We start from the raw sequence: 27,834 nt of genomic DNA on the forward strand, positions 1-27,834 counted from the left end.
TTTGTTTGATTTCTTTGGTTAATCCATTCCATGATTTAATTCCACATACTGATATACTAAAGCTTTTAAGTGTTGCACAACCATACAAATGTTTTGGATTAGATTTTCTTCTATGGTTATATTTCTCCTCTTTTGTTGAGAAGAACTGGTTCTATATTCTTGGGTAGCAGGTTACATATTGCTTTATACATAATTTAGCAGTTTGCAAATGCACCAAATCGTTGAATTTCAATAATTGTGATTGAATAAATAAAGGGTTGGTATGTTCTCAATACCCAACATTATGTATTATTCAATTTTTTTTTTTTTTTTAGTTAGTGCAGGCCTGCCCACACTTTTTCTGCAGGCGAGCTACTTTTCAATTGACCGAGTCGAAGGAATCGACCTCATTCATAGATATATAATTCATATTTAATTATCTATAAAAGAGACGTTTTTGTTAACACGTTTAAGGTGTTTAATGATAACACAAGCATGTTTAACACATATAGATTTCTTTTGTTTCATGAAGACAAGAATATAAGTTGTTGTATTACCTGATTCTGATGGCTCGCGTTGATTGGAATCAGACTAGTGCTGATAACGTCCACATTTTCAAATGGAGGAGAAAAAAAGTCCTCCTCTCTGTCCAATACCACATGAAAGTGGTTAGTTTTTGGCGTCTTATTTGTCCAACTTGCATACTCGTTTTTATACATTTTGCAAGAAATACATTGACGGCCAACTCCGTAGCTTGCTAACTTGTGCACGCTAGCTTTCCGAGACTCTTATTTTGTTAGCGCAGGCAGGATGAAGCTGGGCTTTTATTGTGAAGACAGCAACTGTGCAGTCTGTCTTTAGGGTTTTCGGTCATGTTTTCTTAATAATGATCTGGCAGCAGCCAGCGTCATCTCAGAAGCCGTGCCGTGAATGTCAATCAAGTGACGAAAGTGACGTCGTAGTAAAGATTGATGATCACAAATTTAATGCTTGGTTTGCGATCGATTGACACACCCTCCACGATCGACCGGTAACTCGCGATCGACGTAATTGGCGTCCCTGAGTTAGTGAATGAAGTGCACATTTGTAGTTGTTTACACATACTTCTACACAATAACTTAAATATGGTGAATATTAACTGATTTTTGGTCTAGAACATGTTTAGCTTTATTCTTTATTGATGTTTTTCTTGCTACTTTATGTTGTAAATATTATACATGACAGTCCCAGTTAATTTTATCATCTATTATTACACCGAAATATGTGTTGTCTTTTACCCTTTCGATATCTTCTATCTTTGTATTAGTGTTTGACTTTTTCTTCTACTGTTACAAAATAGCATTTTATTTTTGATGATATTCAAAAATAGTCTGGTTGATTTGAACAGTGAATTTTGGTAATTTTCCAACCAATATTTTACAACACATTGAAACAACATGCTTTTTGAGAACGTTTATTCAATGTCAGGTTGTGACGTTTAAGTGGACCATTGAAATTTCGTCATTTCCCCAACCAACATTGTCTCAATTTACAAATACAAGTATTTTCCAACGTTGTTTCAAAGTCAGTGTGGGGGGAAGTGTAGCCAGCGCTGCTTGCAGGAGCAAAAGTCACCGCCGCTGTCCATAGCACTGAGGACGAGCGCCATCGGGCAGGGGCAGGGCATGTGGTGATGGCGTGACACAGATGGCAGGTGATTAGATTACACAGGTGGTACGTGTTAATCTAATCATCTGTTGTCTTTAACAGTAGGCGGCCGGGAGCAGAGAAGAGGAGGATTAGTGAGACTGAAAAGCCTGGAGAAAACATTGTTGAAAAATTATATGAGCATTAAAAATCTTGTTAAACCTGCACGCTGGACTCTTGCGCCGTGTCTGACAGTGGGACTGCGAGGAAGCGACTTCCACAATCAGTTATAAAGGTCATTCATGTATAATCAACGTTGTATCAATGTCTTGTGCCTGCTGGGTTGTGTGTTGGCCTCTCATGATATCAATCCTATACAATACCATGTCAGTATTAAATATTTTATACTGTGGAACTTTATAAAAGGTGTGAACAATTTCAATTTTTTTAAGGAACAAAGGTGGGATATGAAAAACGCTAACCTTGTGACGGATTTATGCTGTTTTTAAGTTAAAGCGTCTTATAATCCGGTGCGCCTTTTGTATGAAAATAAACCTCACTCGACACGTTTATCGGCACTGTGGCTTATAATCCGGTGCGCCCTATGGTCCGGAAAATACAATACTGTCCAGGTCTGCACAAGTAAACCCACTGCAGGCCTGCCTGTATCAGACCTTGTATCGGATGTTTTAGAAACAAGTCAATATTATCTGATTTTTTTTTTTTTTGATGATATGGAACCGATATGCTATATCAGTGGTTCTCAACCTTTATTCAGGGATGTACCCCCCATGAATATTTTTTTAATTCAAGTACCCCCTAATCAGAGCAAAGCATTTTTGGTTGAAAAAAAGAGATAAAGAAGTAAAATACAGTATTATTACATCAGTTTCTGATTTATCAAATTGTTTAACAGTGCAAAGTATTGCTCATATGTAGTGGTCATTCTTGAACTATTTGGGGGAAAAAGTATATCAATGTAACTAAAAACTTGTTGAAAAATAAACAAGTGATTCAATTATAAATTAAAACTTTTTCATCAACTTTTAGTCAGAAGGGTTCAATCTCTCTCCTGTGGTAGTTTGAAGCCGACACGACAAACGTGCTCAGAGGAGATAATGTTTGAAAAAAGGTGACCAGTTTTTACAAAACTTTTGTTTTGAATGAGGGATTGCAAACTTCCTGTTGATTTTTGCTGGGGCTTTTCAATGTATGAATTGTCAGACAGACCTTCAAAGTAGGATCTATGGCATGCCTGCGTTTCACCAATCAAATACAGTCACTGGTGATGTTTGACTCCATTTCACCAATCAAATGGTGACGTTTGACTCCGTTTCGCCAATCAAACAGAGCCATGTGGTCACATGATTAACTGCACATTTTTTAATTTTCTTTTATAAACATTTATTTATAAATTTAAACATTTACAAACAGTTGAAAATAATAATCAAAGTAAGTACAATAACAGTATAAAAACGTACAAAACAGCGCCAGGGGGTTGTAAATTCAAAATAACTCATAGAATGCAAAAAAAATATACAGTATATATAAAATAAACGAAGTGCAAAGCCATTGGCTCACTCAATCTCAGTAAGTAACTTAAATTTGGAACTCAGCATCTTCGTTTTCACAGCTTTTTGGTTGTTTTAATGTAGAGTTCTAAATCTTTTTTAAAGGCACAAAAAAACAGGTCGTGTATTGAGAAACTTACATTTATGAATATAAAACTTAGATAATAGTATGATGAGGTTGCAAAGGTAAAATTCATTTTCACATTTTTTTCAATCTACAATAATAGATATTATTTAATATATATTATTGTTTTAGTTGCTTAGGAGATATTCCTGGCTCTGAATTTGTTCATTGCTGTTTTTATGTTTTTGTGCATTACTTGTTGCCGTCATCATTAAACGAACAGGTTACTCATCAATTACTCAGTACTTGAGTAGTTTTTTCACAATATACTTTTTACTTTTACTCAAATATTTGGGTGACTACTCTTTACTTTTACTTGAGTAATACATCTCTAAAGTAACAGTACTCTTACTTGAGTACAATTTCTGGCTACTCTACCCACCTATTTTGAACGTATTTTGTGATTACCAGCAAAATTATTCATTACTTATCGTGTTAAGCAATGTCAGCTAAGATTTATCTGAGAGCCAGATGCAGTCATCAAAGGAGCCACATCTGGCTCTAGGGCCATAGGTTCCCTACCCCTGTGCTAAATCAATATGGGATCTTTTTTAGAGTTAAAAGTGTCTAGAGCTGCCGCATAATCTGCAGGAAGTGGATGATTTAATCACCGCGGTTAATTATTGACACTTTCTGTAATGAAGGTTTCTATGTTCGCCAAATGAAAAGTGTTGGATAGTCTCCTTTTAAACATTGACTCCCAAGTGAGCTTTGTAAACATAAGAGTGAAGAATACATATCATCTCTTGACACTTTAATGACTCTGTGTTTCTCTAAATGGGGAATAACATTGAGTTAAACTCCCCATAAAAGTCTGGGGCTGCTGTATTTTACTGTAATATCAGTGGCCAAGTGTAACTTTTGTAAACAGCATTTTGTGGGTACCAATAAACAACATGCAGGCCGTTTGTCGTGTTGTCTTTGTTGCACACAAGACAGTCATTCAGGTTCCGTCACGTGATGAGGTTTTGCAGCACGGCTCAGGGTCTTTGTGGTCTTCCCAATCAGTCACGATCTGTTATGATTGTGCTTCTTTTGTTCTCGGTGATTGCGCCAAACCGCGGGTGTCCTGTCTGACGGAGCGCGCACTGCTGACGCGGAAAAATGGAAATACCGTTGTCGAATGGCTAAAAATAAAACAAACAGTTTGAGGTCCGCAGGTGAACGTGTGAGAGTTCACAATCATTTCATGACAGGGTTCCGTTTAAGGTTCTGCTTGTTGTGCATTTAAGATGTGACTTTAAAGGGGAACATTATCACAATTTCAAAAGGGTTAAAAACAATAAAAATCAGTTTTATTTTTCGAAGTTTTTTTTCAAAATTTTACACCTCCTGGAATATCCCTGAAAAAAGTTTTAAAGTTCTTGATTTTCGCTATTTGCGATGCGACTGTCCATTTCCCTGTGACGTCATACAGTGCCGCCAATACAAACAACATGGCGGTTACCACAGCAAGATATAGCGACATAAACTCGGATTCAGACTCGGATTTCAGCGGTTTAAGCGATTCAACAGATTACGCATGTATTGAAACAGATGGTCGGAGTATGGAGGCAGATAGCGAAAACGACATTGAAGAAGAAATTCAAGCTATTGAGCGAATAGCTATTGACGCTACTCGGCCATAGCATGGGTGTACCTAATGAAGTGGTCCATAGCATGGCTGCCTTATTAGCATCGACGGTAAAATGTGCGGACCAAACGATCAGGACTTTCGCATCTTGTGACACTGGAGCAACTTAAATCTGAATGTGGGTATCTAGTTTCAAATATACATACAGCTAGCGTAAATAACATGTTAGCATCCATTAGCTGGCAGTCATGCTGCGACCAAATATGTCTGATTAGCACATAAGTCAACAACATCAACAAAACTCACCTTTGTGATTTCGTTGACTTAATGGTTGCAAATGCATCTGCAGGTTATCCATACATCTCTGTGCCATGTCTGTCTTAGCATCGCCGGTCAAATGTGGAGACACTCTGGTACATTCAATGGGGGTCTGGCGGCAGATTTCTTGCCAGTGGTGCAACTTGAATCCCTCCCTGTTAGTGTTGTTACAACCTCCGACAACACACCGACGGGGCATGATGTCTCCAAGGTTTCAAAAAATAGTCGAAAAAACGGAAAATAAAAGAACTAAGACCCGGTGTTTGTAATGTGAAAATGAAAATGGCGGGTGTGTTACCTCGGTGACGTCACGTTCTGACGTCATCGCTAAAAGACAGATAAACAGAAAGGCGTTTAATTCGGCAAAATTCACCCATTTAGAGTTCGGAAATCGGTTAAAAAAAATACATGGTCTTGTTTCTGCAACATCAAGGTATATATTGACACTTGCATAGGTTTGGTGATAATGTTCCCCTTTAAGATTTTACTACTTAGGTATAAAATACTACACGGTCTAGCTCCGTCCTGTCTTGCCGTCCCGGCAAGAAATCTGCATTCAAAGAACTCCGGCTTATTAGTGATTCAGTGGACTGGTGGTTAGACCAGAGGTCACCAATGCGGCGCCCGCGGGCAGCAGGTAGCCCGTAAGGACCAGATTAGTCACCCGCCAGCCCAAATAGCAGCACTTACCAGTGAGCCGCCTCTATTTTTATTTTATTTTATTTATTTACTAGCAAGATAGTCTTGCTTTGCTCGACATTTTTAATTTTAAGAGAGACAAAACTCAGAATTTTAAAATCCAAGAAAATATTTTAAAGACTTGGTCTTCACTTGTTTAAATAAATTCATTTATTTTTTTATGTCACTTTTTATAACTTTCAGGAAGACAATTTTAGAGAAAAAACACAACCTTAAAAATGATTTTTAGGATTTTTAAACACATTTACCTTTTAAATTACTTCCTCTTCATTCCTGACGATTTAAATCAATGTTAAAGTAAATTATTTTCTTTAATGTAAAGAATAATAAATACATTTTAATTTTATTCTTCATTTTAGCTTCTGTTTTTTCGACGAAGAATATTTGTGAAATATTTCTTCAAACCTATGATCAAAATAAAAAAAAATTATTCTGGTAAATCTAGAAAATCTGTAGAATCAAATTTAAACCTTATTTCAAAGTCTTTTGAATTTCTTTCAAAATTTTGGTTTTGGAAAATCTAGAAGAAATAATAATTTGTCTTTGTATATATGTAATATAGCTTCGTCCAATTTGTTATGTATTCTAACAAAGTGCAGATTGGATTTTAACGTATTTAAAACATGTCATCAACATTCTAAAATTAATCTTAATCAGGAAAAAATACTAATGATGTTCCACAAATTATTATTATTTTTTTCTAAAATATTCGAATTAGCTAGTTTTATTAATAATAACATATAGTTAAATGTAAATTGAGCCAATTGGCTATTTCTGGCAATTTATTTAAGTGTGTATCAAACTGGTAGACCTTCGCATTAATCAGTACCCAAGAAGTAGCTCTTGGTTTCAAAAAGGTTGGTGACCCCGGTCTTATATACGTGGCTCACCTTCAGCAGCGTCTTCTCCCCGTCATCTTTGTTGTAGCGGTGTAGCGTGCAAGGACAGGAGTAGAAGAAGTGTCAAAAGATGGAACTAACTGTTTTAATGACATTCAGACTTTACTTCAATCAATAATGGAGCAGCATCTCCTCATCCAGAAACAACGAAATGTGTCCCCTGAAAAACCGTCCCACCGTAACTCTCTAATTACTAAAGTTCCTGTGGGTGATTAATATACGTTCACTACACCGGTATGTTTTAGCGCTTTCATGTCTTGTTTACTGACAAATATAAGTAAGAACTTTACACTACTTTATATTAGAAATGTCACACCTGGGTGAAGTCTTGTCTGGGGTTCGTCTGGTTTCATGTTTTTTCATTTCCTGTTTTATTTTGAAATGCTGACTCTCCCTCTCATTTCAAATCACTTGCTTTTCCTCCTGTTTCACTGGTCTGATGTCTGTCCTGATTGCCTGATTGTGCCCACCTGTGTCACTCTCCCTCTTGTGTATAAATGCCTTGTCCTCTTTCTATCCTGTGCTGAAACACTTTGGTGTTCATTATCTTTTTGTGGGGATCTCCAGCGTTCCATGTCCACAGCCGTTGCCTCGGTTGTTTGTAAACCTTTTGTCAGGTGAGATTAGCTCCTTAGCATTGCCTCCGTTGGAGCGACTGTTGTTATATTTTGCATGTTGTATTCTTAGCACCTTTTTTCCCTCCTTCCCTCCCTTTATTGAGATTTTTGTTAGTTTAGAGGTCAGGTAAACTCTGATTTGATAGCCTGTTTAGTATCTCCCTTTTTGGACCATTTCCCTTGTTGGAATTAATATTTGTTTCCAAACTCCTGCAACTGTGTCCAGAGTCCTATTGTGGTCCTGACAAGAAATGGCAACAGCAAAGGATGAATGTTCCATAGCAAGAAGATAGAGAAAAAGAAGAAGATTATCGACTGCGGCGTATCCTTGGACTACAAAGGCGGAAGCACGCAACTTTTTAAGACTTATGCAGATCCCAAATACAGATCAGCAGGTAAGAAAGAAAGGTAAGAAAAGTTTCTTTTGCATAATATTGTGAAACAAAACACCAGAAATGTCTTACCTTATACACACACCATAATAATGCTTATATGTTGAAGCACAATACAATCCATGACGCGGTGTGGCTTCATAGCTTTTCAAAGTCTTACTAGATCAGGGGTCACCAACGCGATGCCCGCGGGCACCAGGTCGCCCGTAAGGACCAGATGAGTCGACCACTGGCCTGTTCTAAAAATAGCTCAGATAGCAGCACTTAGCAGTGAGCTGCCGCTATTTTTTTTCATTTATTTATTTACTAGCAAGCTATTCTCGCTTTGCTCGGCATTTTTAATTCTAAGGGAGACAAAACTCAAATAGAATTTGAAAATCCAAGAAAATATTTCAAATACTTTGTTTTCACTTGTTTGAATAAATTCATTTCCGTTTTTTTACTTTGCTTCTTATAACTTTCAGAAAGACAATTTTAGAGAAAAAGTACAACCTTAAAAATGATTTTAGGATTTTTAAACACCTGTACCTTTTTACCTTTTAAATTCCTTCCTCTTCTTTCCTGACAATTTAAATCAATGTTCACGTAAATTCATTTTTTATTGTAAAAAAATAATAAATACATTTGAATTTAATTCTTCATTTTAGCTTCTGTTTTTTCGACGAAAAATATTTGTGAAATATTTCTTCAAACTTATTATGATTAAAATTCAAAACAAATATTCTGGCAAATCTAAATATCTTTAGAATCAAATTTGAATCTTATTTCAAAGTCTTTTGAATTTATTTTACATTTTTTTGTTCTGGAGAATCTAGAAGAAATAATGATTTGTCTTTGTTAAAAAATATAGCTTGGTCCAATTTGTTATATATTCTAACAAAATGCAGATTGATTTTAACCTATTTAAAACATGTCATCAAAATTCTAAAATTTAACTTAATCAGGAAAAATTACTAATGTTCCATAAATTATTTTTTTTAATTTTTTCAAAAACATTCGAATTAGCTAGTTTTTCTCTTTTTTTTCTGTTGAATTTTGAATTCTAAAGAGTCAAAATTGAAGATAAACTGTTTCAAATTTAATTTTCATTTTTTTCGGGTTTTCTCCTCTTTAAAAACCGTTCAATTAAGTATTTTTTCCATCATTTATTCTTTACAAAAAACCTTCCGTAAAAGGAAAAAAATTTTTTCGGCGGAATGACTGACAGAAATACCCGTTTTTGTTTATAAATATAGATTTATTTATTAAAGATAAATTGAGCAAATCGGCTATTTCTGGCAATTTATTTAAGTGTGTATCAAACTGGTAGCCCTTTGCATTAATCAGTACCCAAGAAGTAGCTCTTGGTTTCAAAAAGGTTGCTGACCCCTGTACTACAACATTTTGATGGATTTTTGAACACCATGTGTAGTATTTTTTATATTTTCAATGGAACATATAAAATGTTGTTTACTTGAGTCATATAGCAGTCGATGTGTATCTTTGTGTGACTGCCATCTACTGGTCACACTTATCATTTCACCATGTATCAAATAAAATAGCTTTGAGGTCGGTAAGCACAACCAAAAGGATTCCGTACCTTAGGCACACTTTTTACAAGGCGCACTGTCCAGTTTTGAGAAAAAGAAAGGATTTTAAGTGTGCCGTGTAGTTTGAAAAAATATGGTACTTTTACTCAACATCGAGTTTCCTTCATAATTTATTGATGACTGCTTGCAAAGACGTACATTTGGCTCATAAGAAGGACTTCTTCCAGCAGGCAATGTCACATGACTCTGTTTAGCCAATCCAATGTAAGCACGAGCGACATTTGACTCCATTCCACCAATCAAACAAATAATATAAATGTTTATATAAGTCAATATCCATAATATATTATATTTTTTATGGCCTACTGGAAAAAAGGACCAGGAGAAAAATATATTAAATGTAACATTTTTATTTAAAAATGTAACCTTCCTCTGATTATAATCCCTTTTTAAACCAGTGGTTCTCAACTTTTTTTCAGTGACGTACCCTCTAATCAGAACAAAGCATTTTTGGTTGGAAAAAGAGATGAAGAAGTAAAATACAGCACTATGTCATCAGTTTCTGATTTATTAAATTGTATAACAGTGCAAAATATTGCTCATTTGTAGTGGTCTATTTGGAAAAAAAAGATATAAAAATAAGTAAAAACATGTTGAAAAATAAACAAGTGATTCAATTATAAATAAATATTTCTACTAAGTTCTACGAGTTGAGTTTATACCAAAAAGTTCTATTTTGGTTTCATTTGACCACATTACATTCTCCCAATCCTCTGCTGTATCATCCATTTATCCATTTTGGTATAAACTCAACTCGTCGTGTTTGGAGGAAGAAGAATACTGAGTTGTATCCCAAGAACACCATACCTACTGTAAAGCATGGGGGTGGAAACATCATTCTTTGGGGCTGTTTTTCTGCTAAGGGGACAGGACGATTGATCCGTGTTAAAGGGGAACATTATCACAATTTCAAAAGGGTTAAAAACAATAAAAATCAGTTCCCAGTTGCTTGTTGTATTTTTTGAAGTTGTTTTCAAAATTTTACCGGTCCCGGAATATCCCTAAATAAAGCTTTAAAGTGCCTTATTTTCGCTATCTTCGAAACCACTATCCATTTCCCTGTGACGTCATACAGTGCTGCCAATGTAAACAACATGGCGGTTACCACAGCAAGATATAGCGACATTAGCTCGGATTCAGACTCGGATTTCAGCGGCTTAAGCGATTCAACAGATTACGCATGTATTGAAACAGATGGTCGGAGTATGGAGGCAGATAGCGAAAACAAATTTGAAGAAGAAATTGAAGCTATTGAGCGAATAGCTATTGACGCTATTCGGCCATAGCGTGGGTGTACTTAATGAAGTGGCCCATAGCATGGCTGCCTTATTAGCATCGCCGGTAAAATGTGCGGACCAAACGATCAGGACTTTCACATCTTGTGACACTGGAGCAACTTAAATCCGTCGATTGGTAAGTGTTTGTTTCGCATTAAATGTGGGGATCTAGTTTCAAATGTACATACAGCTAGCGTAAATAGCATGTTAGCATCGATTAGCGTAGCATGTTAGCATCGATTAGCTGGCAGTCATGCCGTGACCAAATATGTCTGATTAGCACATAAGTCAACAACATCAACAAAACTCACCTTTGTGATTTCATTGACTTAATCGTTGCAAATGCATCTGCAGGTTATCCATACATCTCTGTGCCATGTCTGTCTTAGCATCGCCGGTCAAATGTGGAGACACTCTGGTACATTCAATGGGGGTCTGGCGGCAGATTTCTTGCCAGTGGTGCAACTTGAATCCCTCCCTGTTAGTGTTGTTACACCCTCCGACAACACACTGATGAGGCATGATGTCTCCAAGGTTCCAAAAAATAGTCGAAAAAAACGGAAAATAACAGAGCTGAGACCCGGTGTTTGTAATGTGAAAATGAAAATGGCGGGTGTGTTACCTCGGTGACGTCATCGCTAAAAGACCGATAAACAGAAAGGCGTTTAATTTGCCAAAATTAGAGAGTGGCCGTGCGCAATCCGAGGGTCCCTGGTTCAAATCCCACCTAGTCTCAACCTCGTCACGTCCGTTGTGTCCTGAGCAAGACACTTCGCCCTTGCTCCTGATGGGTGCTGGTTGGCGCCTTGCATGGCAGCTCCCTCCATCAGTGTGTGAATGTGTGTGTGTGAATAGGTAAACGTGGAAGTAGTGTCAAAGCGCTTTGAGTACCTTGGAGGTAGAAAAGCGCTATACAAGTACAACCCATTTATCATTTATTTATCATTTAGAGTTCGGAAATCAGTTAAAAAAATACATGGTCTTTTTTTCTGCCACATCAAGGTATATATTGACGCTTGCATAGGTTTGGTGATAATGTTCCCCTTTAAGGAAAGAATGAATGGGGCCATGTATAGTGAGATTTTCAGCCAAAACCTTCCATCAGTGAGACCTTTGAATGGTTGACCAAATACTTATTTTCCACCATAATTTACAAATAAATTATTTAAAATTCCTATAATGTGAATTCCTGGATTTTTTTTCACATTCTGTCTCTCACAGTTGAAGTGTACCTATGATGAAAATGACAGACCTCTGTCATCATTTGAAGTGGGAGAACTTGCACAATCGCTGGCTGACTCTGGTAACATGACTGCAACCTCTTGGTTGTTTCTCTCAGACTCCTTTTGTGTGAGTGCGCGCTCTCATCTTTTCTGGGTTAAAAGCTGTAACTTTTTAGTGAGTTGCAAACTTTTCGGCGATCTGTCCTTTCACATTTGACATATCGACAAAGAACCCTGTAATTAGACAGCGGCATTTCTAGATAGCTCAGAGCTAATGTTGCGGATACTCACTCTCGAAAGTGTTGCATTGTTTCCATTCGGTCACGATCGTTCGCCGAGCCTTTCTTATTCGCTTTGTGGACTTTGCTCACAAGAGTTACTATCATTACCCAAAGGAACCGTGCTGCTGTCAGACAAACAATTACTAAGTGAAATTACCTGCCATGGCTCGTACTTGCTGCAGCGCTATCATGCTCGTTCAGCTGGGGTCCTCATGTTTGGCTTTTATTCTGTTGCCTTCTAATAGATTGCTGAGGATCCGACAATTAATTCGCTGTAATTTCTAATCATTCTTCCAGTGATGTATGAAAAAATGTTTCCAAGCTTCACCGAGGGAGGCTGTGGAGCTCTCACAATTAACTGTTGTTTGACTTTGATTATTAGCCGTTGTTAGGACTGAAATATGTCATTTCAGCAGGGTTGTTAGCGTGAATCGACCACGGTGTTACACCGGCAGAGCAGTCTTGCTCAAGGGCGCCTTGTTAGTCTTCTATCCTAATACGAATATTTTCATTGGCAGAAAACATGCTCTGGCTCAACAATGTGTCTTTGTGAGTTTTACTTGAATCAAGTGTTTCTTTGACTGTACTTAAATGTATAATATACTATATTTTACTACATACTATAATTACAGTGGTTCGCAGCCGAGTGTGAAGCGACCGGAATGAGAATCAGCACCTCCAAGTCCGAGTCCATGGCTCTCGCCCGGAAAAGGGTGGAGTGCCATCTCCGGGTTGGGGAGGAGACCCTGCCCCAAGTGGAGGAGTTCAAGTACCTAGGAGTCTTGTTCGCGAGTGAGGGAAGAGTGGATCGTGAGATCGACAGGCGGATCGGTGCGGCGTCTTCAGTAATGCGGACGTTGTATCGATCCGTTGTGGTGAAGAAGGAGCTGAGCCGGAAGGCAAAGCTCTCAATTTACCGGTCGATCTACGTTCCCATCCTCACCTATGGTCATGAGCTTTGGATCATGACCGAAAGGATAAGATCACGGGTACAAGCGGCCCAAATGAGTTTCCTCCGCCGTGTGGCGGGTCTCTCCCTTAGAGATAGGGTGAGAAGCTCTGCCATCCGGGAGGAACTCAAAGTAAAGCCGCTGCTCCTCCACATCGAGAGGAGCCAGATGAGGTGGTTCAGGCATCTGGTCCGGATGCCACCCAGACGCCTCCCTAGGGAGGTGTTTAGGGCACGTCCAACCGGTAGGAGGCCACGGGGAAGACCCAGGACACGTTGGGAAGACTATGTCTCCTGGCTGGCCTGGGAACGCCTCGGGATCCCCCGGGAAGAGCTAGACGAAGTGGCTGGGGAAAGGGAAGTCTGGGTTTCCCTGCTTAGGCTGTTGCCCCCGCGACCAGACCTCGGATAAGCGGAAGAAGATGGATACAGTGGGGCAAAAAAGTATTTAGTCAGCCAGCGATTGTGCAAGTTCTCCCACTTAAAATGATGACAGAGGTCTGTCATTTTCATCATAAGTACACTTCAACTGTGAGAGACAGTATGTGGAAAATAAAATCCAGGAATTTACATTGTAGGAATTTTAAATTTACTTTTCTTGCTGAAACTAAATTTATGATATTTGGTACCAAAACTGAGGTATCTAATGAAGTAAATATTAAAATAAATGGAGATAAAATTGAGCGTGTCTTTGATACTAAGTTTTTGGGAGTTATAATTGACTATAAATTATCATGGAGACATGTAAATTATATAAAACCAAAAATATCAAAAACACTTGGTGTTTTGTATAAAACTAAAGAATTACTTAATTATAATTCTTTAACAATTTATTATACTTTGATACTTCCATACATGACATACTGTGTAGAACTCTGGGGAACCACTTTTAAAACCATAATTAATGATATTGTTTTGCTGCAAAAAAAAAGCTGTACGGCTAATAAACAAAGCAGGATATTATGACCATGCCCATCCATTATTTGTTACATCAAAACTTATGAAATTTCAAGATATTGTTTATCATAAAATAACACAGATAATGTTCAAAGCAAAAATAAATACTCTTCCAGAAGGATTTCAAAAATACTTCTCTTTACAGACCAGCAAATACAATCTAAGTTTATTTTACCAAAAGCAAGATTAGTTGTTAAACGTAGATGTTTATCTGTTCTCGGTGTTAATTTGTGGAATTCTGTTGGTAAAGAAATAAAAATGAGTGACTCAGTATTTAATTTCAAAAAGAACATGTCACAATGTATTTTAAAAAGTTACGTGAACTAGAAATTTATGTTTGTTTAAATGTTGTATTTAGAAGGTATGTATGTTTATCTATTTACAAAAAAGTGCATGTGTGTAAGTACATATTTTTTGTATTATTTGTTAAAGGGCAACTTAAATGTAAATGCTGAATGACTATATTTCTTTTTGTATCACAAAATTATTAGAAAAGGTAACTTAATTGAATGTAAAACATGTTATGTTGGGCATATAAGCTTTTTTGTTTCTGCCTGTTTCAGTCATGTTATTCATTTTTGAATCGTGATCCAAGTTTGAATATGTTTTTGTTAGACTGAAAATAAACTGAACTGAAAGAATTTATTTGTAAATTATGGTGGAAAATAAGTATTTGGTCAACCATTCAAAGCTCTCACTGATGGAAGGAGGTTTTGGCTCAAAATCTCACGATACATGGCCCCATTCATTCTTTCCTTAACACGGATCAATCGTCCTGTCCCCTTAGCAGAAAAACAGCCCCAAAGCATGATGTTTCCACCCCCATGCTTCACAGTAGGTGTGGTGTTCTTGGGATGCAACTCAGTATTCTTCTTCCTCCAAACACGGGACAGGACGATTGATCCGTGTTAAGGAAAGAATGAATGGGGCCATGTATCGTGAGATTTTCAGCCAAAACCTCCTTCCATCAGTGAGAGCTTTGAACGGTTGACCAAATACTTATTTAAATTTTTTTTTTTAATTCCTACAATGTGAATTCCTGGATTTTTTTTTTCACATTCTGTCTCACAGTTGAAGTGTACCTATGATGAAAATTACAGACCTCTGTCATCATTTTAAGTGGGAGAACTTGCACAATCGCTGGCTGACTAAATACTTTTTGCCCCACTCCAACTTAGTTTTCTAAACAGTCTTAAAATCGCTTATAGAAAATTTAAAATGTATTATGATTACCCTATTTTGCAGACGATAGGTGACAGTACACCTACTTTTGAAACAAGACCTATATTGCTTGGTAATGGTTTAAAGTCGTATCCAACAATTGCGGCAATGACGTTTTCCTGTCAACTGAGATTTGTTTTTTAATGATTTTTGCTGGTGGTGTGCCCCTGGATTTTTCCAACACAAAAAATGTGCCTTGGCTTAAAAATTGTTGAAACACACTAGTTTATAGTGAGTGTACTGTGGTGCTAAAGACGCGCAGACTTCGTCACTTCTTCGCTGTGGGGATCTGTATCCGGTGGCAAGGGAAACCCAGGACGACCGGCACGTCCTCACAGCTGCAGGAGGTTGCTGGAACTCCGGTCTGTCAGAGGACCGCCTATGGTGCGCTTACCAGCACTTGCTTTTCTCTCAGGGTGTGCTCCCCTAGCCTTTTGTCTTCCCAGACTAACCCACAAAGCAGCGGTTGTGTGATGCCAGGGCGTGTCAACAAAGTGGGCCTGCGCATCACGCCTTTGGGGACCATCAATCAATCAATGTTTATTTTTATAGCCCCAAATCACAAATGTCTCAAAGGACTGCACAAACCATTACGACTACAACATCCTCGGAAGAACCCACAAAAGGGCAAGGAAAACTCACACCCAGTGGGCAGGGAGAATTCACATCCAGTGGGACGCCAGTGACAATGCTGACTATGAGAAACCTTGGAAAGGACCTCAGATGTGGGCAACCCCCACCACTGTATTCTTCTTCCTCCAAACACGACGAGTTGAGTTTATACCAAAAAGTTCTATTTTGGTTTCATCTGACCACATGATGTACCCCCTGTGACCATTTTTTTTTTTTTAAATTCAAGTACCCCCTAATCCGAACAAAGCCTTTTTGGTTGGAAAAAGAGATAAAGAAGTAAAATACAGCACTATGTCATCACTTTCTGATTTATTAAATTGTATAACAGTGCAAAATATTGCTGATTTGTAGCGATCTTTCCTGAACTATTTGGAAAAAATGATATAAAAAATAAGTAAAAACATGTTGAAAAATAAACAAGTGATTAAATTATAAATAAAGAGTTCTATTTTGGTTTCATCTGACCACATGACATTCTCCCAATCCTCTGCTGTATCATCCATGTATCCATTTTGGTATAAACTCAACTTGTCATGTTTGGAGGAAGAAGAATACTGAGTTGCATCCTAAGAACACCATACCTACTGTGAAGCATGGGGGTGGAAACATCATGCTTTGGGGCTGTTTTTCTGCTAAGGGGACAGGACGATTGATCCGTGTTAAGGAAAGAATGAATGGGGCCATGTATCGTGATATTTTGAGCCAAAACCTCCTTCCATCAGTGAGAGCTTTGAATGGTTGACCAAATACTTATTGGTGTACCTATGATGAAAATGACAGACCTCTGTCATCATTTTAAGTGGGAGAATATGCACAATCGGTGGTTGACTAAATACTTTTTTGCCCCACTGTACATACAAGTCAGGTTTTGGCTGTTGACTACAGAAATTGGCTTACAGGCACTATGTGTGTATTTCTGGCCACGGTATATTTTGTCTGTTTGTGTTGGCACAAGCATAGAGAGGCGTAGTGGATGTGTTCTTCCATTTGCTGTGGGACTAGAGCTCCCACTCAGGTCCTTGTGTGCTCCCAGCGCTGCCGTCCTGAATGGGAAGCACCAGCAGCCTCTCTCTGCGTGCTGAAGACCTGACAAGCCTGCATCGACAGATAAGGCCCGGAAGCTTTGGTCAACAACAGCGCTACACAATAAAAATGCATAATCCCACTGCAGGGCTGCACAAAGACATTCTCCTATGAGATTTGATGTTGTTATTTGTCAAGATTTGACCTGGCCGAATCCCACCTTTTTGTGAAAGTTAGTCGAAACTACAAAATCTGCAGTGTTTGCTCTTTTACGGCATTGTGTCTTCAAGTGCATGATGTGTGGTCTACACTGGCTGCCCCACTTGTGTGTAGTGGCTTCTGTGTCTATTAACAATTAAGGATGGGTGACCGATCAGTATCGGACCATTTAGATCAGGGGTGTCAAACTCAAACACAGGACGGGCCAAAATTTAAAACCGGACAAAGCCGCGGGCCGAGGTTGAACAAATTAACCTTTTAATAGGGACCCAAACGCGATATTGCCATATTTTTGCTGAAAGGATTTAGTAGAGAACATCGACGATAAAGTTCGCAGCTTTTGGTCGCTATTAAAAAAAAGCCTTGCCTGTACCGGAAGTAGCAGACGATGTGCGCGTGACGTCACGGGTTGTGGAGCTCCTCACATCTGAACATTGTTTACAATCATGGCCACCAGCAGCAAGAGCGATTCGGACCGAGAAAGCGACGATTCCCCCATTTAATTTGAGCGAGGATTTAAGATTCGTGGATGAGGAAAGTGAGAGTGAAGGTCTAGAAAAAAAAAAAGAAAAAAAACTAGACGGCAGAGCGATTCAGTTGTTATAAGACAAATTTACTAGAAAAATTCTGGAAAATCCCTTACCTCAGGGGTGTCAAACTCAAATACAGAGTGGGCCAAAATTTAAAACCGAACAAAGCCGCGGGCCGAGGTTGAACAAATTAACCTTTTAATAGAGACCCAAACGCCATATTGCCATATTTTTGCTGAAAGGATTTAGTAGAGAACATCGATGATAAAGTTCGCAGCTTTTGGTCGCTAATAAAAAAAAGCCTTGCCTGTACCGGAAGTAGCAGACGATGTGCGCGTGACGTCACGGGTTGTGGAGCTCCTCACATCTGAACATTGTTTACAATCATGGCCACCAGCAGAGAGAGCGATTCGGACCGAGAAAGCGACGATTTCCCCATTTAATTTGAGCGAGGATTTAAGATTCGTGGATGAGGAAAGTGAGAGTGAAGGTCTAGAAAAAAAACTAGACGGCAGAGCGATTCAGATGTTATAAGACAAATTTACTAGAATAATTCTGGAAAATCCCTTACCTCAGGGGTGTCAAACTCAAATACAGAGTGGGCCAAAATTTAAAACTGAACGAAGCCGCGGGCTGAGGTTGAACAAATTAATCCTTTAATAGGGACCCAAACAAGTTTTGCATTGAATATTGACCAAGCAAGGCTTATATAACTTTATAGTGACATGCACAATTTAGTTTTAAATAATGATAATTAAAAAATATCAATGGCATATCAAATAAAATTTTAAATAATAATTAAATGCCTCTTTTCGGCGGTGGGGTTGAGGTGGACAGGGTTTGGTGGTGTATATTGTAGCGTGCCAGAAGAGTTAGTGCTGCAAAGCGTTCTGGGTATTTGTTCTGTTGTGTTTATGTTGTGTTACGGTGCGGATGTTCTCCCGAAATGTGTCATTCTTGTTTGGTGTGGGTTCACAGTGTGGCGCATATTTGTAACAGTGTTAAAGTTGTTTATACGGCCACCCTCAGTGTGACCTGTATGGCTGTTGACCAAGTATGCATTGCATTCACTTGTGTGTAGTGGCTTCTGTGTCTATTAACAATTAGGGATGGGGACCATGTGACCGATCAGTATCGGACAATTTAGTTCCTCACTCATAAAGTGATAAATTTATATATATATATATTTTTTACTTTTTTAACACTTGAATTTCAAGATCAACTTCCAATATATCTGTCGATTTTAAGTTTGAACTATTTTATTTGTTTTATGCTCTTTTGTCAAAACTTTGATGTTTTTATATGGCAACCACACAACATATGCAATATTTTTTCTGCATAAAACATTTTAAAGTGATATTTTTTAAGTAATAATTCATTATAATAGATTTTTTTGTCTTTTTTTTTTTGAGCAATGGAAAAAAAAAGAAAAGACAAATGTTATTTAGTTATTTCTATATCTTTTTATCCAAATAGTTCAAGAAAGACCACTACAAATGAGCAATATTTTGCACTGTTGTACAATTTAATAAATCAGAAACTGATGACATAGTGCTGTATTTTACTTCTTTATCTCTTTTTTTCAACCAAAATGCTTTGCTCTGATTAGTGGGTACTTGAATTAAAAAAATGTTCACAGGGGGTACATCACTGAAAAAAGGTTGAGAACCACTGCTATAGTCTGCAAAATATGGTAATCATAATACATTTTTAATTCAAGATCAACTTCCGATATATGTGACAATTTTAAGTTTGAACTAATCTTTTGTTTGTTTTATGCTCTTTTGTCAAAACTGATGTTTTTATATGGCAACCACACAACATATGCAATATTTTTTCCGCATAAAACATTTTAAAGTGATATTTTTTAAGTAATAATTCATTATAACATAGATTTTTTTTGTCCTTTTTTTTTTGGGGAGCAATCGAAAAAAAAAAGAAAACGACAAAAGGAACAAAAAAAAAACTGCCTGCATGGCAGCTTTGTGTCAACATTGCCACGTTTTCTCATTAGATTTCACCTCATTCTGCTTTTTTTGAATGTTTTTTTAAATTTTTGCAATACTATCAATTTTTGCAGAATGTGAAGTGAATTATATTTATATAGCGCTTTTTCTCTAGTGACTCAAAACGCTTTACATAGTGAAACCCAATATCTAAGTTTCATTTAAACCAGTGTGGGTGGCACTGGGAGCAGGTGGGTAAAGTGTCTTGCCCAAGGACACAACGGCAGTGACGAGGATGGCGGAAGCGGGAATCGAACCTGCAACCCTCAAGTTGCTGGCACGGCCGCGCTACCAACCGAGCTAAACCGCCCCGTGGCGGGCCGTTAAACGATCAGCTGCGGGCTGCAAATGGCCCCCGGGCCGCACTTTTGACCTCCCTGCCTTACAGTCATATAACTTAATGTTTGGAAAATGCTAACCGTATCCGTGTTTACCTTAGCATGTTAGCATGCTAAAATCAGATATAGCTTTAATAGAGAAGCAACTTGTTTTTCCACTCTACCGGTACTTTAAATTGGGGCTCACTTAAAGGCCTACTGAAAGCCACTACTAGCGACCACACAGTCTGATAGTTTATATATCAATGATGAAATATTAACATTGCAACACATGCCAATACGGCCGCTTTAGTTTAATAAATTGCAATTTTAAATTTTGCGCGAGGTATCCTGCTGAATACGTCGCGGAATGATGACGTGTGCGCGATCACGGCTAAAAGTAGTCTGTTTTTGTTGCATAATTACACAGTATTCTGGACATCTGTGTTGCTGAATCCTTTGCAATTTGTTCAATTAATAATGGAGACGTCAAAGAAGAAAGATGTTGGTGGAAAGCGGTGTATTTCGGCCCGGCTGTAGCAACACAAACACAGCCGGTGTTTCTTTGTTTGTTGTGAAGCTTTAATATGGAACAGAGCGGTCAAGCGAATATGTTTCTCTACCACATGTCAACCGGCAGGTTTCGGTGAGAAAATTGTGGTAATAAGTCTGCTCTTACCGTAAACATGAGCGGAGCTTGTGTCGTTCCTCCTGCAGCTGTCAAAGAGGCAGCTGCGACTTTCTTGGCTCCTCCATGGCTTCCCTCAGAGACACTGGCGGTCACCACACCCCTCCAACTTTCAGGTATGATCATATAATCTCACTAAAACTCAAGTAACACAATAAGCAGATAAGGGATTGTCCAGAATTATCCTAGTAAATGTGTCTAATAACATCTGAATCGCTCCCACTGCCCTCGTCTTTTTTTTCCTAGTCCTTCACTCTCACTATCCTCATCCACAAATATTTCATCCTCGCTCAAATTAATGGGGAAATTGTCGCTTTCTCGGTCCGACTCGCTCTAGCTGCTGGTGGCCAGGATTGTAAACAATGTGAGGAGCTCTACAACCGGTGATGTCACGGTCACATCGACTGCTACTTGGCACTCACCATTAAGGGTTAGAATTGGGGGCTAAATCACCAAAAATGATTCCCGGGCGCAGCACCGCTGCTGCTCACTGCTCCCCTCACCTCCCAGGGGATGATCAAGGGTGATGGGTCAAATGCAGGGAATAATTTTGCCACATCTAGTATGTGTGTGACAATCATTGGTACTTTGACTACTTCCGTCCGGTACAGGCAAGGCTTTTTTATTAGCGACCAAAAGTTGCGAACTTTATTGTGGATGTTCTCTACTAAATCCTTTCAGCAAAAATATGGCAATATCGTGAAATGTTCCAAAGTATGACACATAGAATGGACCTGCTATCCCCGTTTAAATAAGAAAATCTCATTTCAGTAGGCCTTTAAGTCGAGGTACCACTGCATAACAAAGTTATGAATAGTGAACCCTTTTGAACCGGGTTTAATATGTAAAAAAATTGTGTTTGTGTTCCTAATTGCAACTAAGACCGGACTCCTTCTGTGTAATGAGCAGAGTGTACTTTCCTCCGAGCCGCAGCTCCTGGTGGGAGATGGTCTTTCAGGACAATTTGTTTACAAGGCGCGATGTAATTATAAGGCACAACACCTGAGTACAGCAAGAGAAATATAAAAGTATTTTTTTTTTTTAATCACTGAGGAGATGCAAATAATTGAGCAAACAGCACCGGTGTTTCGGTTTACTTATTTGCATATCACCTAGAGTACAGTCGGGGTGCTGAGAGAGGCGGGTTGGGAGGAAGAACGTATTAGCTTCACGTTGCTCTGGAGAAGAATTCTTTATTAGTTCAAAGATGGCGGCAGAGAAGATCTAATTCTCTCATTAAAAATTGTCCAGGTCGCTGAGGCCATCACCTGGAATTTTCTGCCCGAAATGTGGCGGATTAAAGCAACTCCGTCCTGCAGCTCTAAAACCACACATTTTATTGAAGTCAAACACATTGACAAATGTTTTATTTCACACAAAACTAGTCATACAAAACCCCAAAAACCGGTGAAGTTTGCACGTAGTAGTACCCGCACTCTTTTACTATGAAGCCACGCTGTTTTAACACATTGTCTTGCTGAAATAAGCAGGGGCGTCCATGATAGCTTTGCTTGGATGACAACATACGTTGCTCCAAAACCTGTATGTACCTTTCAGCATTAATGGTGCCTTCACAGATGTGTAAGTTACCCAAGACTTGGGCACACCATCACAGATGCTGGCTTTTGTGCTTTGTGCCTAAAACAATCCGGATGGTTCTTTGCCATGTCTACAGTTTCCAAAAACAATTTGAAATGTGGACTCGTCAGACCGCAGAAGACTTTTCCACTTTGCATCAGTCCATATTTGATGAGCTCGGGCCCAGCGAAGCCGGCCCTGTTTCTGGGTGTTGTTGATAAATGGTTTTCGCTTTGCATAGTAGAGTTTTAACTTGCACTAACAGATGTAGCGACAATTTGTAGTTAATGGCAATGGTTTTATGAAGTGTTCCGAGACCATGTGGTGATATCCTTTTACACACTGATGTCGCTTTTTGATGCAGTACTTCCTTAGGGATCAAAGGTCTGTAATATCATCGCTTACATGCCGTGGTTTTTCTTGATTCTCTGAACCTTTTGATGATATTAGGGACCGTAGATGGTGAAAGCCCTGAATTCCTTGCAATAGCTCGTTGAGAAATGTTCTTCTTAAACTGTTCGACAATTTGCTTACAAAGTGGTGACCCTAACCCCATCCTTGTTTGTGAATGACTGAGCATTTCATGTACCATTCAGCATTAATGGTGCCTTCACAGATGTGTAAGTTACCCAAGACTTGGGCACTAATACACCCCCATACCGTCACAGATGCTGGCTTTTGTGCTTTGTGCCTAAAACAACCCGCATGGTTCTTTGCCTCTTTCTTCCGGACAACACAACGTCTACAGTTTCCAAAAACAATTTGAAATGTGGACTTGTCAGACCGCAGAAGACTTTTCCACTTTGCATCAGTCCATCTTTGATGAGCTCGGGGCCGGCTTGGGTGTTGTTGATAAATGGCTTTCGCTTTGCATAGCAGAGTTTTAACCTGCACTAACAGATGTAGCGACAAACTGTAGTTAATGGCAATGGTTTTATGAAGTGTTCCGAGACCATGTGGTGATATCCTTTTACACACTGTCGCTTTTTGATGCAGTACTGCCTGAGGGATCAAAGGTCTGTAATATCATCACTTACATGCTGTGGTTTTTCTAGATTCTCTGAACCTTTTGATGATTTTACGGACCGTAGATGGTGAAAGCCCTGAATTCCTTGCAATAGCTCGTTGAGAAATGTTGTTCTTAAACTGTTCGATAATTAGCTCACGCATTTGTTGACAAAGTGGTGACCCTCGCCCCGTCCTTGTTTGTGAATGACTGAGCCTTTCATGGAAGCTGCTTTTATACCCAATCATGGCACCTACCTGTCCCCAATTATCCCGTTCACCTGTGGGATGTTCCAAATAAGTGTTTGATGAGCATTCCTCAACTTTCTCAGTCTTTTTTGCCACTTGTGCCAGCTAATATTTGCAAATGATAGCAAAAGTTTTCCAGTTTAAACATTAAATATCTTGTCTTTGCAGTCTATTCAATTGCACATAGGTTGAAAAGGTTTTGGAAATCATTGTATTCTGTTTTTATTTATGAATTACACAAAGTGCCAACGTCACTGATTTTGGGTTTTGTTTTTCTTCTCTTGAAATCATTTTTTTTTTACCGAAATGGTCCGACTAGATATATTCAAATGGTTGACTACACTTTTAACTTTTTATGAATTTAAAAAGCACATTTAAAGGTGGTCTCATCATGACTTTTTTCTGCATTTAAAAAAACTTCCCTGTGGTCTACATTGTAAATAATTTGCGCACCTGCAGCGAAGAGGGTGTGTCAGGACCGGCTTCGAGATTAGCGACAGGTGCGTAGGTGACACAGCTGTGTCACCTGATGCCTGATCACCTGTCGTTAAAGGCAGCAGTCGGGAAGGAGAGGAGGTGGTTATGGTGGAGAACAAGCCAGAGCGAGATAAACTTTAACATGGCTGAAAATCACAAGAAGGACAACTTATTGCAAAATAAATCATTGTTCAAAAAAATGAACACGGCTGTCATGCCCGTCATTGGTGGTCCAGAGAACCCGAAAGGGCAAGACCTCCACAGTTAATTCATAAAAATAAAAAATAAAAAAAGAAAATGACTTTTTATGCTTATGTGAATGTATTCAGTTATAAACATTCAGTCCCGTTTTTTTAGTTTTTCTTTCCCTCATGGATCTAAACTTTATTTTTTTCTATATTTTTAATGTAAAATTTTCGGAATGAGTTTGTCCTATTTTTGGCTGAAGTAAGACAAAGAAAACAGTCTGAAGTTGTCATTATTTTTTAGTTTTAATGCCAGGATTTTAAAGTCCTCCATGCGGCCCCTGTATAAATCCTGAAAAATTGCGCCGATCCGCCTTTGTAGTCCATGCCGATACTGTAGCCGATGAGCTTCTTCTTTTTCTCTATCTTCCTGCCATTTCTAGTACAAAGTAGTGGAAAGTTCTTACTTATGTCTGTCAGGAGACTTTCCATGAAAGCGCTAAAATATACCGGTGTAGTGTTACGACTCGGAGTAAGGAGAGGACCCAGATGCATAGAAGAAGTTAAAAAAATAAAGCTTTTATTTTGAAACAACTTTTTACCTCCAATGCAAAAAGTTTTTCACAAGAATAATCAATCACGCGGAAAAAAAATTCCGAGGATAAACAATTAACTTAAAATCACTCCACAAAAATAAGGAGGAATACTAATCTAAGGAAATTCTAACAAAAAAAGAATATTAATAAGAATAAACGAAAAGCGATCCAACAGGAGGAAAAAACACCAAAACGACCTATATATAAACACTAACTATAAATAACAAAAAATCACTCAATCAATGAGGCAATCAATTCGAAATTTGGAAAAACAAAAACTCACCAATTAGGAAGACGAATGACAACCAAGGACGCTCGAAGGAGGAAAAAGTAAACTCAAAATTACAGCAAAAACTAGGGTAACTAGGAAAACAGGAGCAAGACAAGGAGCTAATCAAGGACATGGACATGGACGCTAGAAAGGCACGATAGACGAGACGATCTGGCAAAGGACAAACGAAGAAGTGAGCTTAAATAGGATGTGGGAGAGATGGGGAACAGGTGGAAACAATCAGGAATCAGGGATGACGTCAGACTGGTGACACAAGAGGAAGGGCCCGTGGTCTGAAACGAGGGTAGCTTTTCAAAATAAAACACGTAAATCACAAGACCGAAAAACCAAGACAAGACTTCCCTCACCACGGTGTGACATGTAGTGGGTTTACATTATTCACCCAAGGAACTTCAGTTATCAAATAGCTCCGGTCGGACGGTTTTTCACGGCTCACATTTCCGGTGTTGTTTCCGGATAAGGAGATGCTACTCCGTTATTGACTTAAGTAAAATGAATGGCATTAAAACAGTTAGCTCCATCTTTTGACACTTCTTCCACTCCCGTCCTTGCACGCTACACCGCTACAACAAAGATGATGGGGAGAAGACGCTGTCGAAGATGAGCCACGTAAATAAGACAAAACGGTGCATCCGGAAGCAACTGTCAGAAAGCGGCTTGAAGATGATTCGTAAAATACGTTTGTATTACCTGGAAATTAACCATGAAAAACGGCGAATAGTGGCAAAGCAAACTGTATCAGTTATTGTCCGCTATGCATGTCGCGGACTTGATGTCTAGGTATAAAGTCACCAAAAACAAATGGACAATGAAGGTGAAGGAAAAAGAGTGATGGGTGTCCTAACCAGATTTCTAGATCCCTAGATTGATTAATTAGGGTCCGCCAGGCCCATTGCAAAAGGACTCTACACGAGTCCTTTGCAATGGGCCAAGGACCCTACTGAAACTGGTGCGTTTTATCATTCTTTCTTTCTTCCGCACCTATGCGCTGTAATTTGACCCCCTTAACATGCTTCAAAACTCACCAAATTTGACACACACGTCGGAACCAGAAAAATCAACATTGCGCGCTAGCGCCCCCTAGGAAGGAAAGAAAAACAGACTGCTTGGAACTTCCGTTAGGAATGTCGTAGAGACATGAAACAAAAACCTCCATGTAGGACTGACTTAGACCTAGATTCCCCATTGGAAACTTCTATACCTAAAATCAACAGGAAGTTGGCAAAAACCCCTTCAAAACAAAATTTTCGCGAAAAATGCATTTTTTGCCTCTTTCAGCTGTAATTTGACCCCCTTATAATGCTTCAAAACTCACCAAACTTGGCACACACATTAGGACTGGCAGAAATTGCGATGTAATGAAAAAAAACCAAACAAACTCAAAATTGCGCTATTGCGCAATTTTTGAATAAAACACAGAAAAAACTGCTCCTAGGAAGAAAACAGACAAAACTGCTTGTAACTTCCGGTAGGAATGCCGGAAAGACATGAAACAAAAACTTCTATGTAGGTCTCACTTAAACCTACATTTTAAAATTGACATCCAAGAATAAACAGGAAGTTAAAAATTACCCCTTCAAAATAAAAGTTTTGTAAACACCCGTCACCTTTTTTCAAAAGTTATCTCCTCTGAGCGCGTTTGTCGTTTCGGCTTCAAAGTCGCACAGGGGAGAGATTGAACCCTTCTGATTAAAAGTATAGAACAGAGTTTTGATTACTGCTCAGGTTTTGATTTTACGCGCCTTCAAAGAACCCCTGCGCAAAGTTACCTAAAAATGTCATTTTTGCCTCTTTGAGCCGTAATTTGACCCCTTTTAAAATGCTTCAAAGTGGAAGTTAAAGCTTTACTATACAAAGCGAAAGCCATTTATCAACAACATCCAGAAACACCGATCTGTAATTTGACCCCCTTACCATGCTTTAAAACTCACCAAATTTTACACACACATCAGGACTGGCGAAAATTGCCATCTAATAAAAAACCAAACCCTAAAAATCAAAATTGCTCTCTAGCGCCCCCTGGGAAAAAACCCAGACAAAACTGCATGTAACTTCTGTTAGAAATGTCGTAGAGGCATGAAATAAAAAACCTCTATGTTGGTCTGACTTAGACCAGGGTTTGAGTAGCGGCGGCAGCAGCCAAAGGCGGACCCGACCAACGCTGCTTGCACCTTAAATGTTCTTTATCACATTGTTTACGTGTCTAATAAATATTTGATTATTTTATGATGTCCCAGGTGTGATTCACTACAATCAGGACCCACAGCCCACTGGATTCCAGTTAATTGAAATACCACAACACTGGATGTTGTTCAGATAGGTTATATTTAAGAACTTGCACACAAAAAAAGACTGGAGATGACTATGACGTGCGCATTTTCGATGGATAGTTAGGTGTGATTTACCCTGGATAACATTGTGTAAACAGGGCCTTAATGTACTAAAAATCCCACGGAGGATTTTGATGAATCATCTGTTCCCCACACGTGTTGATGTTGTTTAATGATATGCATGTACTGTAAATACAGTGTATGCTTTTTGCTATGTTGGAGGGAATTGTTGATATGATATGAATCCTGTGGAGCTGAATCAGCACATTTTTAGTCTTGATGACGTGCAGCATCTGGGAGAAAAAAACAAAAAAAATCAAATGTAAAAAATTTCAGGATAATGTACAAAAAAGTGCATTACACAAGAAAAAGAAAGTAAAATGCGCAAGGATGTTCAAGATGTGCGTCGAA

General features: G+C 38.6%; 1 long non-coding RNA gene across 2 annotated transcripts in view; it reads left to right on the forward strand.

The window, feature by feature from the left end:
• Positions 1-27,834, forward strand: part of LOC133543115 (uncharacterized) — a 77,651-nt gene that overhangs the window by 15,305 nt on the left and 34,512 nt on the right. Inside the window, exon 4 of one of the 2 annotated variants that reach the window (XR_009804311.1) lies at positions 7,633-7,814. This is a non-coding gene — a long non-coding RNA (uncharacterized LOC133543115). The remainder of the gene's footprint in view (positions 1-7,632; positions 7,815-27,834) is intronic. The other variant, XR_009804312.1, reaches the window with a different exon arrangement.

Source organism: Nerophis ophidion, linkage group LG25 (genome assembly GCF_033978795.1).
Source record: "Nerophis ophidion isolate RoL-2023_Sa linkage group LG25, RoL_Noph_v1.0, whole genome shotgun sequence".
NCBI lineage: Eukaryota > Metazoa > Chordata > Actinopteri > Syngnathiformes > Syngnathidae > Nerophis > Nerophis ophidion.